This window comes from Schistocerca piceifrons, chromosome 4, assembly GCF_021461385.2.
Source record: "Schistocerca piceifrons isolate TAMUIC-IGC-003096 chromosome 4, iqSchPice1.1, whole genome shotgun sequence".
Lineage (NCBI taxonomy): Eukaryota > Metazoa > Arthropoda > Insecta > Orthoptera > Acrididae > Schistocerca > Schistocerca piceifrons.
Window position 1 is genome coordinate 598,482,501 of NC_060141.1, and position 20,526 is coordinate 598,503,026.

A 20,526-nucleotide genomic window follows, 5' to 3' on the forward strand; every position below is an offset into this window, starting at 1 on the left:
ATCCGCTAATCATATTTTTTCAGTGCAACCTTTTCGACCTTCTTTGAATTGTTTGTTCTTCCGAAATCTGTATTGCTGTTCGAATGGCTTTCTTCGTAGAACGTTCCACCTTTTTGTCAACGTTTACGATGTCCAATTGGACCTTGTCCACGTCAGTGCGTAATTGCTGCTGACCTTGTATTAGTACCTGTATTCTTTCTCCAGATTAATTCTTGTCCTTATCTGAGTGATCTGACTATCAATTCAGGCGATCCCTTCTTCCATCTGGATTTTAAGCTGTTGGATCTGTGTCTTAATAGCCTGATTATCCTGTTGGATCTGTGTCTTAATAGCCTGATTATCGTGTTTCAATTCCTGATACTGTTTTGTCATCTGTGTATTCTGTTTCGTTGTATGTGTATCAATATCCTGATTCTGTTTCGTCATACCAGCGTTCATTTTTTGCTACAACCCCATGATCGTGTCCTGTCCTGCAACACTACCTTCTGCTGATCTATGTATTCTCGATCTATTGTTTTCTACTCAGTCAGTTACGTCGTTTGCTGGGCTATGCTGTTCAAATGGTTCAAATGGCTCTGAGCACTATGAGACTTAACTTCTGGGGTCATCAGTCCTCTAGAACTTACAACTACTTAAACCTAACTAACCCAAGGACATCACACACATCCATGCCCGAGGCAGGATTCGAACCAGCAACCGTAGCGGTCGCGCGGTTCTAGACTGTAGCGCCTAGAACCGCTCGGCCACTTCGGACGGCGTCTATGCTGTGGCGTTTCTAATTTTGACAACTGCAATAACCCGTGCTGTCTGTGTTGAGGACTAGTTGCGTTTGTCATTGAACCGTTCGTGACGCAAACAACTCCGCATTCTGCCCTCTCTGTTGCGTATGTCTTGTGTTTGCAGGTACAGTTGCGTCTGTTACGGAACCTTTTCGTGGCGCTCGTAGCTCCGCAAAATTCTGTGTCTGTTGTTGGGGCATTTTTAGAATGTGTACGATAGGTTCGACGTATTCTAAATGTTCCCCCTCTTCCTCACTGTCTACTTCTCTTTGAACGTTAGCTAAGTGCCGGTTCAATAACTGTATTGACGCGTATTTTGTCCCTGAATATGCGGCAAACAAACGCGTTTCCTGTGCTCGTTTCGCTTGTAATCTTTGCCACATCCTACGTGGGTTGTCTGTTTCTGGCTCAGAATGTGCCCTACCTGGAATTTCATATACTGGAAATTCGATGTTCTCGTCTCTTCGATTCCCATCCGTCTGATCTATCTCAATTTTATCCCAATCTAACTGAGCCTGCTGATTCTGCAACTCCCCGACTGTCCTATTCTCTGATTCTCCGTCTGTACCATTCTCAGGTCCACCTTCTGTTCTATTCTCAATAAGCTCGTTTACTTGCTTTCTATCTGGTTCATTCTCCCCCATCTTTTCTACTTGCTATCTCTCACGTAACCTTTCGGCTTGAGCTCTCGTTAACATGATAATTCATTCAACACATCACAACCCTATCTACAAAACTGTAAGACCACTTAACAGTTGGTTGAACCAACAACAACAACAACAACGTCGTGACTTCTCGGCTAACGTTCTGTCTGCTCTGCTACAGTCTCCAATCTCCAACTGTGCGCTCGCAAAGGGATATAAATGTTATTTCTTAATTCTAACTTATATGGTGCTGCGTCACACTGCGTCTCTGCGTCACTCTGCGTCTGTGCCTATCACCTGGAAATCCTATGGACTAACAGCTACACAAAAATCGTAAAACAATGCAAAATTTTCCGACACAAGAACACATGCCCTTTTCCCTACAATTCTGCTTTCTTCTCTACATGTGTCTATTCTGATCCCAATTTTTGCATGTAGCTATTTACTACATGAAAGAAAGTTCTTCAAAGTGCTACTGCTGCGACCTGCCGTACCTCACTATCCTGACACTTTCCTATCCTGGTAGCTTACCTATTTTACCTATCCTGGCAGGTTATCTATTTTCTGTCGTGAAAGTGCTAGTGCTATTCTGTCATTCTGCGCAACATATTAATCTGAGATGTACCCTTTACCCTGTGGCTCCTGCAAGATGCAATTGCCACCCCCACACTACTACAGAAGTCAGGCAGACGCTCCTAACGTTCTAAAGAGAAATGCCTGAAACACTTCAGCAATAAATATCTTATGGAGTCGTCCGCTGTAAGGAAATGACACAAATATTCACAAAATTTCTTACGTAACTAGTGGGATACTTGGGTACTGTAGTGGTGATAGTTAGTGTAATTAAAACATGAAAATAACGAAAATTATTATTTATTTTGCAAAAATTCTGAGAAATCACAATGGCACTTTTAGTTATGAACTGAACAAGTTATTTCCGGGTTCTTTTAGGAATGTGAAGTTACCTCTTAAGGATAGGATTCGATAATGAAATTTCTATACAAAGTTCGAGATTGTTATTGACTTGACAGAATGGCTGAGAGCCACGCCTATTCAACTTGAATAATAATCCGTTAGAACATTCCTAGGTACGGTCGAGGCTGTCACATGTGAAAAGCAGTGAAGTGTACTGTTGTGGAGGAAATATGGGGCTCGCAAGAGCTATAGCGCACAATACCGTAAGCTGCAATGACTGGTGTCTGCGCCGCTCGCTGCTGACTCTCGTTCTATCTGGATTGACCTTCACCAATCAAACTCCCCCCATGCCTTGATGAATTCAAGGACTCCTATTCACCCCTAGACTAACTACTGGCGTGGTACACCAGTCAGATAACCAGTCCATCAGGATGCCACAAAAATTCGGTCACTGGCGTTTAACTATGACTCTGTCCGTTCACACCGCACAATATGTGTGGCGGCCAACACAGTCAACAACGCTTAATTGCAAGGACTCAATATAGAGTTGCACTCTGTTTCACTCTCGACAGAGGTGCTCTCCCAGTGAAGTACTGAGGAGAGACTTGTTCCTCGCTCTTCGAGTACACGTACGAGCACACACGCTCTCGTCACGTGTTCTCGCTCCACGAGCGACAACGGAACGTGAAAGGGTATATCTTTTAGTCTCCTCCATTACTCCTTCAGCTCAAGACGTCAGGAATATCTCTCCCAATAAGCATTGCTCTTCTAAGCCGCGAGAATGACGTTTCGTTTAAGGCGACCAATCCGGAAATCTGTAGCATCGGTATTTGGCGTTTGCTGTCTCCTTGTGAAAACCTCTGGAACCTTGCGCTATGTTTGTAAAGAATGCATAGGCTGGGTGCTCCCACAGAATGTAGCAGAATTTGCTTTTAAGCCGAACATGAGGTCCTTCTTCTTTCCACTCAGGCAAACACTGTTTGCTTTACGGGTGGTCGCTGGCTGACGTAGATAGGTCAACTCGTCCTCTGAAGAGACCAGCCTCCTGGCATGTGGTTTACCTCTCCCGAACTAAAAGCTTTTGTGACCATCGTGTCTTGAATGTGTGTGTGTATGCCAGCCTCGAGTATTTCAACCACCGTGCGCGTTTGTGGTTTACTTGTTATTTGCATATCTTCTACATGAATTCATACAACATTGACTTTATCTTATCGAGTTTGGGTTCGAATGAAGCGTCTGGTTGTGCATAATATGATTGTGAGGGCGGAATATGTAAGCAATGAAGGTCTGGAGACCATGACATCTTACACAGTTACTACTTCATAACTAAAAATTCATCTATTGAACAGAAGCTGACATCCAGAAATTCTTTTAATTTGTTTTTAAATATTTTTTGGCAATCTGTCAGACTTTTAACGCTATTTGTCAAATGACCAAAGATTTTTGTGGCAGCATAATCGCCCCTTTCTGTGACAGAGTTTGATATAACCCAGAATAGTGAAGATCATCCTTTCTTCTAATGTTGCAGCTATGCACTTTGCCATTATTTTTGAATTTGGGTGGCTTATTAATCACAAATTTCATAAGGCAATAAATCTATGGCGAAGATACTGTGAATATTCCGAGTTCCTTAAGTAAATGTCTGCAATTTGATCTTGGTTTGGCTCCAGCTATTATTCTGATTACACGCTTTTACGCAATGACTTTTTTTTTCTCCTATTAAAGAATATGATGCCAGATGACAGCAGCGAAAGAAAACAGGCCTAGTAGGCTAATTTACTGACATGTTTATCAACAAAATTTACAATAACTCTAATAGCATAACTATCTGAACCCAACTGTTTCAGCAGATCATTAATGCGCTTCTTTGAAATCAATATCTCATCAGTATATACACCCAGAAATTTTGATATATCTGCCTTAGCAACAGACTTCTGTTCAAAGTCTATATTTCTCAACGGTGTTATGCCAATTATTGTACAGGATTCTATGTAATATGTCTTGTCAAAACATAGTGATTTGCTGAGAACAACTTAATAATTTTCTAAAAGACATTATTTACAATTTCCTCAGCTTATTCTTGGTTGGTGGGTGTGATTATTATACTTAATAATCAGCAAAGAAATCTAGCTTAGCATCTTCATGAATATAGAGTGGCCAGTCATTAATGTGTTGTAAGAATAATAAGGGATACAAGACGGAACCCTGTGGGACACTGTGCTTGATACCTCCCCGTTAGAGGACTCTGCTGCTTTTTGCAGACTATCTGTAGTGTTAATTTCAACCTTTTGCATTCTGTCACTGAAATATCAATTAAACCATTTTTGCACTGTCTGACTTGTACCTCAATACTTAATCTTATCTAGAAAAATTTCATGATTTATGCAGTCAAAAGCCTTTGAGTGATGACAAAATATCCCAATGTGTGATGTTCATTTCTTCAGATCATTTAATATTTGATCAGTCAAAGCATATATAGCATTTTCTGCTGAAAAACCTCTCTGAAAACCAAACTGACACATTTTTGGTACTTCAATTTTACAAATACGTGACGCTATTCTTGAATAAACTACTTTTTAAAGAATTTTTGATAAAGCTGTCAGAAGTGAGATTGGGTAATATTTGTTAGAAGTAACCTATCCCCTTTTTATGCAATGGTTTAACAGTAGCGTATTTATTCTACCTGGAAAAAAGGCACTGATTCAGTGAGCCACTACAAATGTGACTGAGAATCCTACTTATCTATTGGGACAATGCTTTTAGTACTCTGTTGGAAATTCCATTAATTCCATATGAGCTTTTACTTTTGAGTTATTTTATTATTTTCCTAATTCCAGTAGGAAAGGTAGGATGAATTTCAATTTTATCAAATTGCACAGTTATTGCCTCTTCCATATACAGTCTAGCATATTTAATGATTATCTGGATCCTGTTTTCTCTACAACACTAAAAAATGATTGTTAAAAATGTTTTCTACCTCTGAGTTTTTGTTAACAAACTATTCATAGAGTCTGATAGAAATACAGTCTTCCTGCTTTCCTTTTAACAATATTCCAAACTGTTTCAATTTTACTATCGGAGGTTCTCATATCAGATACAATGTACATACTTCTGAACTTTTTAACAATTTTTCTTAATACACTGAAGTAATTTTTATAATGTTTCACTGTTTCTGGACCATTACTCCATCTATCTATAAGACACATTTTCCTTTTAAGTTTACTAGATATTTTTATCCCTTTAGTAAGCCATGGTTTTTTAGTTAGGTTCTTACAGTTATATTTCGCTATTTTCTCATGGAAACTGTTTTAATTTTATTCAAGAAGGTATCATGAAATAGATTAAATTTTAACTTAGCGTCAGGTTTCCTGTACACCTTATCCCAGTATAACTGTTGCAAGCTTTCCCTAAAATTTGCACTGGCCGGTATGGCTATGTGGTTCTAGGTGCTTCAGTCTGGAACCGCGTGACCGCTACGGTCGCAGGTTCGAATCCTTCCTCCAGCATGGATGTGTGTGATGTCCTTCAGTTAGTTAGGTTTAGGTTGTTCTAAGTTCTAAGGGACTGATGACCACAGATGTTAACTCCCATAGTGCTCAGAGCCATCTTTGAACCTAAATTTTGCAACTGTTAAATCGTTAATTGAATGTACTATTTTGGAGGACCGTTTTTCATTATTGTATGGAGCTATATGTCATACACTGTAACCAGTTGTGCATCATGATCAAACAGACCATTCTTAACAGAAAACGTTTTTATTTGCTTAAATACATCTTGGTCTGTAAAAACATTATCTTTCACTGTGTTGCTTTCCTGTACCACCTGAGTAGGAAAATAAATAACTGATGTCAAACTGAAAGAACCAAGTAATACTTCCGGGTCCAGCTTTCAATCGGACTCTTTCAGAAAATCTACACTGAAGTCCCCACAAACAATAATTAACTTCCCTCTGTCTGACTGATACCTCAACAAAGAACCGAAGTTATCAAAAATAATTGAAAATTCACCAGTGTGACATTTACACCACTACAATTGTTAAAGCACCATTACTTAGTTTAAACTCGCATGCACATGCTTCTTAATATTGCTCTGCAGAAAAATTTTTAGTTTGTAAATTTTTCACACTGCGATAAATTTTAACATATTTCGCAACTCCTCCTCTGTCCATAGCGTCTCTCCTTACATGTACTGTGAGCTTATATTCACCTACATTTACTTTTTCCATATTTGTGACTTAAGACAGGCATAGTGTATCTATTCCATCTAAATCTCCTAAACAACCAAGATACTCATCTGCTTCGTTTTCCAACCACAGTAGCTGTTGAAACAATAATTATTTTAAGAAAGTACTGGCAGAGTAACCAGTATTGCCTGGTTACGTATTTATTGAAATCTTCTTATATTTAATCTACTCCTTCCCCTTTTCTTTGTGCACTTAGTCCATCGTCCTGTCCATTTATATATCTACACCTCCACTCTATCCGTTTAACTCCTCCTACCCCTCTGTCTGCCATTTCCTCCTCCCCCTCTCTCAATCTAGTCCTCTCCCTCTCTTCATCTGCTCCCCCCTCCCCGTTCGCCCATTTCCTCATGCTTCTAATTCCATCTCCTCCTTGCCCATCTCTCTGTCCACTTCCTCTTCCCCCCCCCCCCTTCTTTGCCCATCTCTTCCTCCCCTTCACCCTTCTCATATCCTCCTGTTTCCTTTCTCTGGCAATCTCTACCTCTCCAACCTCTCTATCTACTTCCCCTCCTCTTCTCACTATCCTTCTCCTGCTCCCTCCATCTCTGTCCCAGTTACCACGCTCACCAAACTGGGCACTAATGGTTATCAGCCCCACAGTATTTCTTTCCAATTTGTAACTAACATATGTACCAGCTTTGTTTGAAATCGCTCCAGACGTTTAGTCTGAGCTCTTTACCTGTGTACCTTTGCCTGCTTTATTCCACATATATCTTACGCAGTTCAGATGTATTTGTACAAATATTTCATCTATGTCTGTAACGAATTTCGCCCTGCAGGTTCTTTTTCACGCAGCTGCGTTTCTGACGTCGTATCTCGTAAACTATGAGCTGTCTATTATATTTTTGTAGGTACATGCTGTTGTAGATGTAGTTACTGCCTGCGAAAAGTTTTACGATTAGAATTTGTATCAGCTGAGTAATAAATGAATGATGCAGATTTCACACATTTGATTGTTTATGATGTTATACACCCTGAACTACGTATCATACAATGATGCAATTTTTCTGGTACATTAGGTGGTATATGTTAATACCGTCTGAAAAGTGTGTCGTGAATACAGATGGTAGTAAAGAGGCAATAAATTAAAACGTGCTTCCTGCCGCAGATCTACTGTATGTACATTAAAAATGCAGTAAACGATAAACTTTTATCCTTTCATTATTTTGTGGTGCTCATTAGCGAGAAAATGTTTGGTAAGGGTTTAAAATTATGTTTAAAGTTCATTACAAGTCTCTAAGTGCTCTCATTCCCAAATACTGGATGACTAAATTATGGAGATTCACGTTTCGTGATCTACGCTGCGTTTTCACCCCTACCCTCAACCTTTGATAAGTAGGTGGTTCTTATCCCATAGAGTTGAATTTCAGACATTAAGAGATATGTATATCAAGATTGTTTAAAATTGACGCAGCGGCTTGGGGGCAGATGTGGAAAATATATACATGCACAAAGTGTAAACCTACACATACGTTCATATATACATGCATCAATTTTTGTTATATGTATGGATACCATCACGACCAGCTAATAAATAAACCTTCATTTTCTACTAGTTTGGGTTTATATCATTATCATGAAGCAATATTCCTGTACAACAACATTACTAGTGTGACGTCAATAATAACACAAAAAATGAAAAGCCATTATGCGTCATTGTTGTCATAAGGGAAAAATTAATTAATAATGCTGTACGTTGAATGCTCTATGCACATTTAAGATCGCATTAAGACCAAAATGTAACAGCTACAGCGAGATTTCATACGTTACGAAGTTTCGAAAGAAAGAAAGAGGTAGTATACAAAACAACCACATAAAAAAAGCTTCTGAATGCGGAGAAGAATTGACCGCTGAATGTTTAGTGCTAGTTGACTCCAAAGTGTGGTAACAAAAAATTGTATTTGAACTGTCATCATAAGAAGAGAAAACAAACAGTAAACCTATAATTAACCACTGAGAGTACTGTGCTCTTACAAACAAACGTGTTTGGTGAAAACCATGATCGTTTTCAGTGTGTGTAAGATGGAAAAAGTAATAAGTAGAAATAGACGCTGAGCAGTTCTGATTTTTCTATGTGGTTGCCATCCACAATAGAGCGGGTTGCACTAAGCCTTGTACAAGCATCTGAACTACACGACTGGCTCGATGTGTTCCAATGTCATCAATCCCAACAGCGAGCGAGAGAAAGGCGTGCTGATTACATTTCCCTCCATACCGCAGCCGGCCGGAGGGGCCGAGCGGTTCTAGACGCTACAGACTGGAACCGCGCGACCGCTACGGTCGCAGGTTCGAATCCTGCCTCGGGCGTGGATGTGTGTGATGTCCTTAGGTTAGTTAGGTTTAAGTAGTTCTAAGTTCTAGGGGACTGATGACCTCAGAAGTTAAGTCCCATAGTGCTCAGAGCCATTTGAACCTCCATACCGCATCCGGTGACGCCACTGGCAAAGGGTGACACGACGGCCGGTCGGGAACGATTGCCTCAACTAGGGCCAGAAAGCGAGACTTTTAATATTTACAATACTTTTATCAACCGAATTACTGAATCAACAAGTCTTTTATATTATGGATTTATGAAATTTTGTTAACAATATTCTAGAGGATTTGATAATAGCCAAATAATACGGTGTTTCTCACAATCTCAAGCGGAATTTCTTAAGAAATCTTACTAACATGAACGTTAAGGACAACGACCACCACCACAATTACAGTTTCACCTTGTCAATCAGTGCTTGCGAGGCAGGAAAGTTGTGCCCTATTCGATTCAGCTGTCTTCTCAATTATGTAAAGTGCTATCCCTAGCCGAAAGCCTTAGTCAATTAATAAACAGTATGATGTAACTGAAAATCTTTCGAACACTCTGAAAATAATTAACATTTGCGTTAACATTACGGTGAAGAAACGTTTGGAACACCGAACACACACTGTGTGGTGTCTTTTCTTACGTATCATGTAGCCAGGTCCACCGTTTCTTCTTTCCAGTGAACCAATCTCCGGCATTCTTCGAGCGAGAGAAATCAACACTCTTCGTGACGGATGATGCCTGCTAGGAAGCCCGGGTTCCCGGGTTCGATTCCCGGCGGCGTCAGGGATTTTCTCTGCCTCGTGATGGCTGGGTGTTGTGTGCTGTCCTTAGGTTAGTTAGGTTTAAGTAGTTCTAAGTTCTAGGGGACTGATGACCATCGATGTTAAGTCCCATAGTGCTCAGAGCCATTTGAACCAACCTGCTAGGAAATTGTTCCCTGAACAGCCTTTCAGCAGCGAGAGGACTGCAACGTACTTTCCCATACACTAGGTGCATGAAGTAAGTTCTGCCAAACTGTACCGGTACTGCTCCATCGTATTGTGCTGTATGTCTCTGAATGGCATCGAATAATGAACGGGTTTGTCATTGATTCATAGCAAGTTCTGTCATGGGAAATTGCAAATGCGATACAACAGAGCCACCTTATGGACAAGTGAAGCAAGCGGAACCTGCATCGTTACTTCCTAGTAAACACCTCCATGTTTCCTTGAAGGAAACAAAAAATGTAAATGTGAATTAACAGCGCAATACGTATAAACTTGTACACATGTTAGTTGTAAGCTGGAAAACAGTAATGTTAGAGAAAGTGGCAGACCAGTTTACTTCCATATCTCCTTGAGCTGGCTTCTTCGATCCCAGTTTCCCTACCTCAGTTTGTTCAGTGGAGTATTCTCTGTATCCTGTTACGTTTTTGCACGCTCTTACCGCAACACCCCATATAATTAAAGCGAGACGGCCAGCGATATCTTCAGTGCGGATGCACACCTGGTTCGAACTCTTACAGGAATCGGCGTAAAGCCAAGAGTAATGAGGACAATGAACAAAGGGCACCACATTAGTAGTATTTGGCTGAGTTGAGAAATTCGATCCGACAGGAGGCGCTAGCGTAGTCTTTGCAATTGCAGTGAGCAATGTTTCCGAATGGCTCTGTGGTCAGAGCGTCAGCCAAGTGAGGAGGAGTCCCGAGTTCGAATACCGATCCGAAACAATTTTTCAACTTTCACCTTTCAAACAATGACTCCTTGCAGCCAATCTCAGTAATTCCTTTGTCTTAACCACCAAAATTCTGGCCTTTTGCGTTCTACATTTGTCAGGAACCATGTTTCGTTATACGACTTAGCACACTTCTTCTTGAAACAACTACGCAATGCTACCGTAATTAATCCTCATGAGATGTGAAGATGATTGTAAATACCAAAATCAATTGTTAAAATAGCATTCAAGTCTTGTGAGTAAAATAGATAAACATTCTTAGAAGACCTAGATAAATGGCACTTGACAGTTCGTTAGGAGGGACACCTGGTATAAGGTGGCTAGCAAATAGGAAGACAAGCTAACACGGAAATGTGGCAAGGTATGCGCCGGTTGACAAAGGCATGACAAGTCATGAAACGGCTGGACAAGGCTTATCACTCCGAAACATGATTTCTTGTCAGCTTATCATGTATCAGCCATCAAACTGCAAAGCGCAACTGTAGTGAGCACTGAAAACCTGGGTCCCATCCCTACTGAGTACTAAATTGACTGTTTTCATGAAATTTTCGCAATGTATCAGCAAGAGAAAAGGAAACTTCAGTTTTCGTCGGGCAGTTGGTATTCGCATCGGAAGTTCTATGCTGACATCTGTTAAATAAACAACATTCAAATACTAGAGAGGGCTTCCAAACCAACCGACATGTGGATCAAGCTATTTCAAAGTCTTGACTGAAGTGTTGTTTTACTTTTTTCCAGAAATGGTAAACTCACAGTCCTGAAACACTGGATGTCTTCCTCGAAAACTAAATACTTCACCGAGTTTTAGCCACAGGGAGGTATGCAAAATATTAAATATGCTAATGCCATTTCACCTCGAGCTCCTGACTTCGCGAATACTCCTGAGCAATATATTCTCAACTATCTTGTTAATTAATACTGAATACAGTATTGTAAAATATTTACTGTAAATATAAATTATATGTTCATTAGTATAGGTAATTATCTTACTATTTTTCTATTCCCGTAGAAATGCACATTGATACGTAGAAAGTCTGATTTGTTTCACGACAGCATAAAGATGAGTGCAAACCAGGAAATTTTATGAAAATATGAAATACAACAAAGTACTATTGTCCACCATTGGAACGACTTCAACCAGCCTCTGTACCCATATCATCTCCGTCTAGAAAGAACCACTGTAGGAGTAGAACCACCCGTGTATTAAAGGGATGGTGGTGAAACAGCAGTGTAGAACACGCCTCGAGAATACCCTAGTTTAGTCAGCCAGCCAGTATTTGAGAACGAGAGCAGTTACAGACTTATTACAAACATTCCACATAATTTCAAACATTCACGAAACTTATCTCGCTTGCGACCCTTACGAAATGATGAAAGGAAAAAAGTTTATCGCTTACTACATTTTCCCTGTTCATACAGTAAAACTGCTGCGTGAAGCATGACGCTTTAATTTATTGCTTCTTTAATCTAAGCTGTGTTCGTTACATATTTCGCAGACAGTATAACGTACATTACTGATTGTACCAGAAAAGTTACGTCATTGTGTGACAATTAAGGAGACATTTCGTCATAAACTCTCAAATACGTGAAAAACTGCAGCCTCTTGCAAGACATTTCAACTTATTATTCCGTTTCTACCAACTCTATTCGTAACACTTTTCACAGGCAGTATCCACATATGTTGCTGAATGTACGAGGGCAGTTCAATAAGTAATGCAACACTTTTTTTCTGAAACAGGGGTTGTTTTATTCAGCATTGAAATACACCAGGTTATTCCCCAATCTTTTAGCTACACAACACTATTTTTCAACGTAATCTCCATTCAATGCTACGGCCTTACGCCATCTTGAAATGAGGGCCTGTATGCCTGCACGGTGCCATTCCACTGGTCGATGTCGGAGCCAACGTCGTACTGCATCAATAACTTCTTCATCATCCGCGTAGTGCCTCCCACGGATTGCGTCCTTCATGGGGCCAAACATATGGAAATCCGACGGTGCGAGATCGGGGCTGTAGGGTGCATGAGGAAGAACAGTCCACTGATGTTTTGTGAGCTCCTCTCGGGTGCGAAGACTTGTGTGAGGTCTTGCGTTGTCATGAAGAGGGAGATGTTCGTTCAGATTTTTGTGCCTACGAACACGCTGAAGTCGTTTCTTCAATTTCTGAAGAGTAGCACAATACACTTCAGAGTTGATCGTTTGACCATGGGGAAGGACATCGAACAGAAAACCCCTTCAGCGTCCCAGAAGACTGTAACCATGACTTTACCGGCTGAGGGTATGGCTTTAAACATTTTCTTGGTAGGGGAGTGGGTGTGGCGCCATTCCATTGATTGCCGTTTTGTTTCAGGTTCGAAGTGATGAACCCATGTTTCATCGCCTGTAACAATCTTTGACAAGAAATTGTCACCCTCAGCCACATGACGAGCAAGCAATTCCGCACAGATGGTTCTCCTTTGCTCTTTATGGTGTTCGGTTAGACAACGAGGGACCCAGCGGGAACAAACCTTTGAATATACCAACTGGTGAACAATTGTGACAGCACTACCAATAGAGATGTCAAGTTGAGCACTGAGTTGTTTGATGGTGATCCATCGATCATCTCGAACGAGTGTGTTCGCACGCTCCGCCATTGCAGGAGTCACAGCTGTGCACGGCCGGCCCGCACGCGGGAGATCAGACAGTCTTGCTTGACCTTGCGGCGATGATGACACACGCTTTGCCCAACGACTCACCGTGCTTTTGTCCACTGCCAGATCACCGTAGACATTCTGCAAGCGCCTATGAATATCCGAGATGCCCTGGTTTTCCGCCAAAAGAAACTCGATCACTGTCCGTTGTTTGCAACGCACATCCGTTACAGACGACATTTTAACAGCTCCGTACAGCGCTGCCACGTGTCGGAAGTCAATGAAACTATACGAGACGAAGCGGGAATGATTGAAAATATTCCACAAGAAATTTCCGGTTTTTTCAACCAAAATTGGCCGAGAAAAAAAATGTGTTGCATTACTTATTGAACTGCCCTCGTACTAAGCAAAATATATCATTTTAGAACCCAAAGTTATGGAGAAATGGCGTCATAAAACGTTTAAATTTATTACTTCCTTACTGCTAAATCTATTCGAACCAATTTCGCAGGCACTACCACATATGCCGCTAAAAAGTATCTAAAAAATGAAATTGTATGGAACAAATTTCACGAGATATGAGGTAATAAACATTTAGATGAGCGGAAACGAAACTGCAAGGCGAAATTCGCTAGAGACACAGGTGAAATATGTGTACAAATACACGTGGAGTGAGTTAAATATGTGTGATGTATATGTGGGTACGCAAGTAAAGTGATGGGTAAAATCTTCAGCCTAAACCACTCTAAAGATTTCATTAAAATTTGATAGATATATTAGTTAGAATCCGGAATGAGATATAGTACAGGTAAGAAAAACCAACCTGCTTTTGGGGTGAGTGTGATACGGATACAGGACGACAAGGATGTGGACAGACAGTGAGGCTCAAGGAGGAGACAGACACAAATAGAAGAACGAGGAGAGTTAGGGGCTGGAGAGGGAAAGGAAGGAGGAGGGGAGGGACAGAGAGAAGCGGAGAAGGAGATGGAGAGGGAGAAAAGGGGGTTGACAAACAGAGGTGGAGAAGATGGAGTTAGAGTGGGAGAAACGGATGGACGGAGGGGGAAGGAGCAGATGAACAGAGGGGAGCAGCAGAATGACAGAGGCAGGAGGAGATGGAAGGAGAGAGGACCGGGGATAACAGATGGACAGAGCCGGTGAGGGAGGGGGGGCTGGGGAGGTAGTGCACAGAGATGGTAGAGAGGATCAGAAAGAGGGAAATGACTGAGATGGTTAACGCCAGATACTTATATTGTTTCTACAGGCATGAAAAAATTCGTGGGATATAATTCCGGTCAGAATTCGTATATATTACTGTATTTTAACATAGCTTTCACTTCTCAGTGACAGGGCCATTCGCCAGAGGCAGTATGTGGTTCGGAATCCATCATAAAAAATGGTTCAAATGGCTCCGAGCATTATGGCCGTAACTTCTGAAGTCATCAGTCCCCTAGAAGTAGTTGTTGTGGTCTTCAGTCCTGAGACTGGTTTGATACAGCTCTCCATGCTACTCTATCCTGTGCAAGCTTCTTCATATCCCAGTAGCTACTGCAGCCTACATCCTTCTGAATCTGCTTAGTGTATTCATCTCTTCGTCTCCCTCTACAATTTTTACCCTCCACGCTGCCCTCCGATACTAAATTGGTGATCCCTTGATGCCTCAGAATATGCCCAACCAACCGATCCCATTTTCTAGTCAAGTTGTGCCACAAACTCCTCTTCTCCCCAATTCCATTCAGTACCTCATTAGTTATGTGATCTACCCATCTAATCTTCAGCATTCTTCTGTAGCACCACATTTCGAAAGCTTCTATTCTCTTCTTGTCTTAACTATTTATCGTCCATGTTTCACTTCCATATATGGCCACACTCCATATAAATAGTTTCAGAAACGACTTCCTGACACTTAAATCGATACTCGATGTTAACAAATTTGTCTTCTTCAGAAACGCTTTCCTTGCCATTGCCAGTCTACATTTAATATCCTCTCTACTTCGACAATAATCAGTTATTTTGCTCCCCAAATGGCAATACTCCTTTACTACTTTAAGTGTCTCATTTCCTAATCTAATTCCATCAGCATCACCCGGCTTAATTCGACTACATTCCATTATCCTCGTTTTGCTTTTGTTGATGTTCATCTTATACCCTCCATTCAAGACACTGTCCATTCCGTTCAACTGCTTTTCCAAGTCCTTTGCTGTCTCTGACAGAATTACAATGTCATCGGCGAACCTCAAAGTTTTTATTTCTTCTCCATAGATTTTAATGCCTAATCCGAAATTTTCCTTTGTTTCCTTTACTGCTTGCTCAGTATACAGATTGAATAACATTGGGGATAGGCTACAACCCTGTCTCACCCCCTTCCCAACTACTGCTTCCCTTTCATGCCCCTCGACTCTCATAACTGCCATCTGGTTTCTGTACAAATTGTAAATAGACTTCCGCTCCCTGTAATTTACCCCTGCCACCTTCAGAATTTGAAAGAGAGTATTCCAGTCAACATAGTCAAAAGTTATCTCTAAGTCTACAAATGCTAGAAACGTAGGTTTGCCTTTCCTTAACTTTCTTCTAAGATAAGTCGCAGGGTCAGTATTGCCTCACGTGTTCCAACATTTCTACGGAATCCTAACTGATCTTCCCTGAGGTCGGCTTCTACCAGTTTTTCCATTCGTCTGTAAAGAATTCCCGTTAGTATTTTGCAGCTGTGACTTATTAAACTGATAGTTCGGTAATTTTCACATCTGTCAACACCTGCTTTCTTTGGGATTGGAATTATTATATTTTGATTGAAGTCTGAGGGAATTTCGCCTGTCGCGTACATCTTGCTCACCAGATGGTAGAGTTTTGTCAGGACTGGCTCTCCCAAGGCCGTCAGTAGTTCTAATGGAATGTTTCTACTCCCGGGGCCTTGTTCCGACTTAGGTCTTTCAGTGCTCTTTCAAACTCTTCACACAGTATCGTATCTCCCATTTCTTCTTCATCTACATCTTGTTCCATTTCCATAATTTAGTCCTCAAGAACATCGCCCCTGTAAAGACCTTCTATATACTCATTCCACCTTTCTGCTTTCCTTTCTTTGCTTAGAACTGGTTTTCTATCTCAGCTCTGAGCTGTTGATATTCATGCAAGTGGTTCTCTTTTCTCCAAAGGTGTCTTTAATTTTCCTGTAGGCTGTATCAATCTTACCCTCGTGAGATAAGCCTCTACATCCTTACATTTGTCCTGTAGGCATCCCTGCTTAGCCACTTTACACTTCCTGTCGATCTCATTTTTGAGACGTTTGAATTCCTTTTTGCCTGCTTCATTTACTGCATTTTCGTATTTTCTCCTTTCATCAATTAAATTCAGTATCTCTTCTGTTACCCAAGGATTTCTAATAGCCCTCGTCTTTTTACCTACTTGATCCTCTGATGCCTTCACTATTTCATCCCTCAAAGCTACCCATTCTTCTTCTACTGTATTTCTTTCCACCATTCCTGTCCATTGTTCCCTTAGCTCTCCCTGAAACTCTGTACAACCTCTGGTTCTTTCAGTTTATCCAGGTCCCCTCTCCTTAATTCCTACCTTTTTGTAGTTTCTTCAGTTTTAATCTACAGTTCATAACCAATAGATTGTGGTCAGAGTCCACATCTGCCCCTGGAAATGTCCTACAATTTAAAATCTGGTTCCTAAATCTCTGTCTTACTATTATATAATCTATCTGAAACCTTCTAGTATCTCCAGGGTTCTTCCATGATTCTTGAACCAAGTGTTAGCTATGTTTAAATTATGCTCTGTGCAGAATTCTACCAGGCGGCTTCCTCTTTCATTTCTTAGCCCTAATCCATATTTACCTACTATGTTTCCTTCTCTTCCTTTTCCTACTGTTGAATCCCACTCACCCATGACTATTAAATTTTCGTCTGACCTAGAACTTAGAACCATTTAAACCTAACGAACCTAAGGACATCACACACATCCTTGTCCAAGGAAGGATTTGAACCTGCGACCGTAGCGGTCGCACCGTTCCAGACTGTAGCGCCTGGAACCGGAGAAGAGCTCGGCCACTCTGGGTGGCAATCCATGTTAAACTCTATGTGTTGCTGTCAAGAGTAGAATCGACGTTGGGCTAGGTGGTCCAGCTAGTAGCCATCATGGTAGATGGGAAAAAAAAATGCTACGGGAAGAATAACAAAGATTTCATGCGACATCCGCACAGAACATCTAATGAAAAATGACTAAGAAGCAGATAGGTAAGATCGAAAAACATATAATAAAAAAGTGGTAAAGTGGATGCTTGGTACCGTCGTGTAATCAAATCCCGCTTCAGCTCATAATTCTTATCTCTCTTTTCTAACCTAACAATCACCTCTCAATTATATGAAGATTCGCTGCAAACGTAGCGTGTTTTGTATTACACATTCGCCTTTTCCCCATTGAATCATTGGTTAGGGAGACACAGTTTGCCGAATGACGTCCAACTGAAACACTTTCACTAGGACATTGAGCCACAAGAAAGAATATATATTTTCTGGTTGGCTCAAATGGCTCTGAGCACTATTCGACTTAAGTTCTGAGGTCATCAGTCGCCTAGAACTTAGAACTAATTAAACCTAACTAACTTTAGGACATCACACACATCCATGCCCGAGGCAGGATTCGAACCTGCGACCCTAGCGGTCGCTCGGCTCCAGACTGTAGCGCGTAGAACCGCACGGCCACTCCGGCTGGCATATATTTTCTCCTACTGCTTTTTATGCCTATATGTGAAGGCTAATTCCAGAAACTGTTGTAGAGATTGTGATATGGTTTTCATTAACAGATACATTGATTCACGAGGAAGACATGTGCATATAATTTATAAATTTATGGCGAAAATTGGCTGAACTATGACGTAACACAACTGCAATTGACTTGTTTTTTTGTCTGTATGGGAAGGCTACTGTCAGGAATGTACGTATTCTGATACTCGAGGCTCACTAAAGTGACCGCCCCGTTGGCAATTCAACTACCGCGGGGCCTTTGATGCAAGACTCGCATTGTTTTAGGTGTTTGCGGTCGGGCAGTCAGTTCACAGGCGCTGGCGTACGACACAAAGTAACCCGTGTCGCTTGAATGGTTTAATTTATATGAGGCACTAAGAACCATAAGGGCCCAAAGAACACCTTCGTCAATCTACATACTGTAGCATACATGCACGATTCTCACGTCCGTTGTTCTTATTGGGAGCGAGTTGTACTGTTGGTAGATTGACATTGTTTATAAAGATACTCACAAAATGCCACAGATTTATCTGATATTCAGTTCCAGATAGGCCCAAAAGAAAAAGCGTTATTGACACTTTATTTCTGTGCTTTGGGTGCTTACGGTTCTCAGTGCCTGTTATGAATGTGATTACTTACGTAACGCTGTTCTCTGATTTTTAATTGTAACTCTTTGCGGTGTCTGTTAAACAAAACTACCGCTACGCCATACAAGACTTCCAGCCTTAGGTACTTGTAAGGCAAACTCCCCATCGCTGCATCGTCAGATTTTGTGATAAGAGACCCCAGTTAACAGCTCGTAAAATACTGAATACAGATGAAGCATGAAAACAGGAAGAAAGTGTACTGAATTTGGAAAGGAAGAAGCAAAATGAACGGTCCTAGCACAACAACTGTAACATAGAGCAGTAAGTACCGCCTCGGCGTCTTGGTTAAGTGGTAACGGTAAACAGTATTGGACTGTAAAGCGAGCAGTATTTTTTCTTTTTTATTCGCTATTCGCTGCAACGTCCGTTTGCTAGGTGTAAGGAAGGAACCAACAATGAAAGTTGATTCTGCACAACTACCCTATTAGCAGCCAAGAGGAAGTGACTTTCGAATGACAACCGCAAACGTATAGATGACAAGGCGTCAAGTCACCCGGATCCCCCACAGGAAAACACGTCTGGTGTGTAATACACAGCATTAGTGACAGTACATGTGTCTTACAATAGGAAACCCCTGTCGGTGCAACTAACTTGTAGGCATGGTGAGTGAGTGTGATACGCCTTCTTGCCCTATTTACGAGCTCGTATGAATGCGAATGTGATCACTTCCAAGGAAATGATAAAACATGTCGCATAAGTTGCAAAAAATGAACGCAACAGTTTCACAATCACTCAGGTTTCCCTGTGCTTTGGACATACGTCTTTAACGTTCGTGAAGTTGTGTTACGTTTTCAACGTTTTGACTCTTGAATTCCATTGTTGTAACTGTTGTGTTGGCAGAAGAGCCAACACCGTGTTACGAATGGAGGCCGAAATGCACGCGTTTTAGCTCACGCAGGCTCCCTTGAGAAGGGAAGAATTATACTGAGCCGGCCGCGGTGGTCTAGCGGTTCAGGCGCTCAGTCCGGAACCGCGGGACTGCTACGGTCGCAGGTTCTAATCCTGCCTCGGGCATGGATGTGTGTGATGTCCTTAGGTTAGTTAGGTTTAAGTAGTTCTAAGTTCTAGGGGACTGATGACCACAGATGTTAAGTCCCATAGTGCTCAGAGCCATTTGAACCATTTTTTGAACTATACTGACGTGAGGTCTGTAAAATGACAAAGAATTAGAATTCAGAAAGCGGACGTAATTAGTTTGATACTTAACTTTAATCCTTTAATGATGAACGTCGCTCTTGACAGTACATGATTCACAATATTATCTGTTCAGAATACATTCGTAGTAACTGAATATGGCGCCTTGCTAGATCGTAGCAAATGAGGTAGCTGAAGGCTATGCTAAACTGTCGTCTCGGCAAATGAGAGCGTATGAAGACAGTGAACCATCGCTAGCAAAGTCGGCTGTCCAACTGGGCCGAGTGCTAGGGAGTCTCTCTATATAAGTCTCAAGTACAGATAGTGTTGACGATCAGTGGACAAAGTTCAAAACCATCGTACAATATGCCTTAGATGACTATGTGCCAAGCAAGATCGTAAGAGATGGAAAAGAGCCACCGTAGTACAACAACCAAGTTAGGAAACTGCTGTGGAAGCAAAGGGAACTTGACAGCAAACATAAACATAGCCAAAGCTTAGCAGACAAACAAAAATTACGCGAAGAGAAATGTATTGTGAGGAGGGCTATGCGAGAAGCGTTCAATGAATTCGAAAGTAAAGTTCTGTGTACTGACTTGGCAGAAAATCCTAAGAAATTTTGGTCTTATGTCAAAGCGGTAGGTGAATCAAAACAAAATGTCCAGACACTCTGTGACCAAAATGGTACTGAAACAGAGGATGACAGACCAAAGGCCGAAATACTAAATGTCTTTTTCCAAAGCTGTTTCACAGAGGAAATCGGCGATGTAGTTC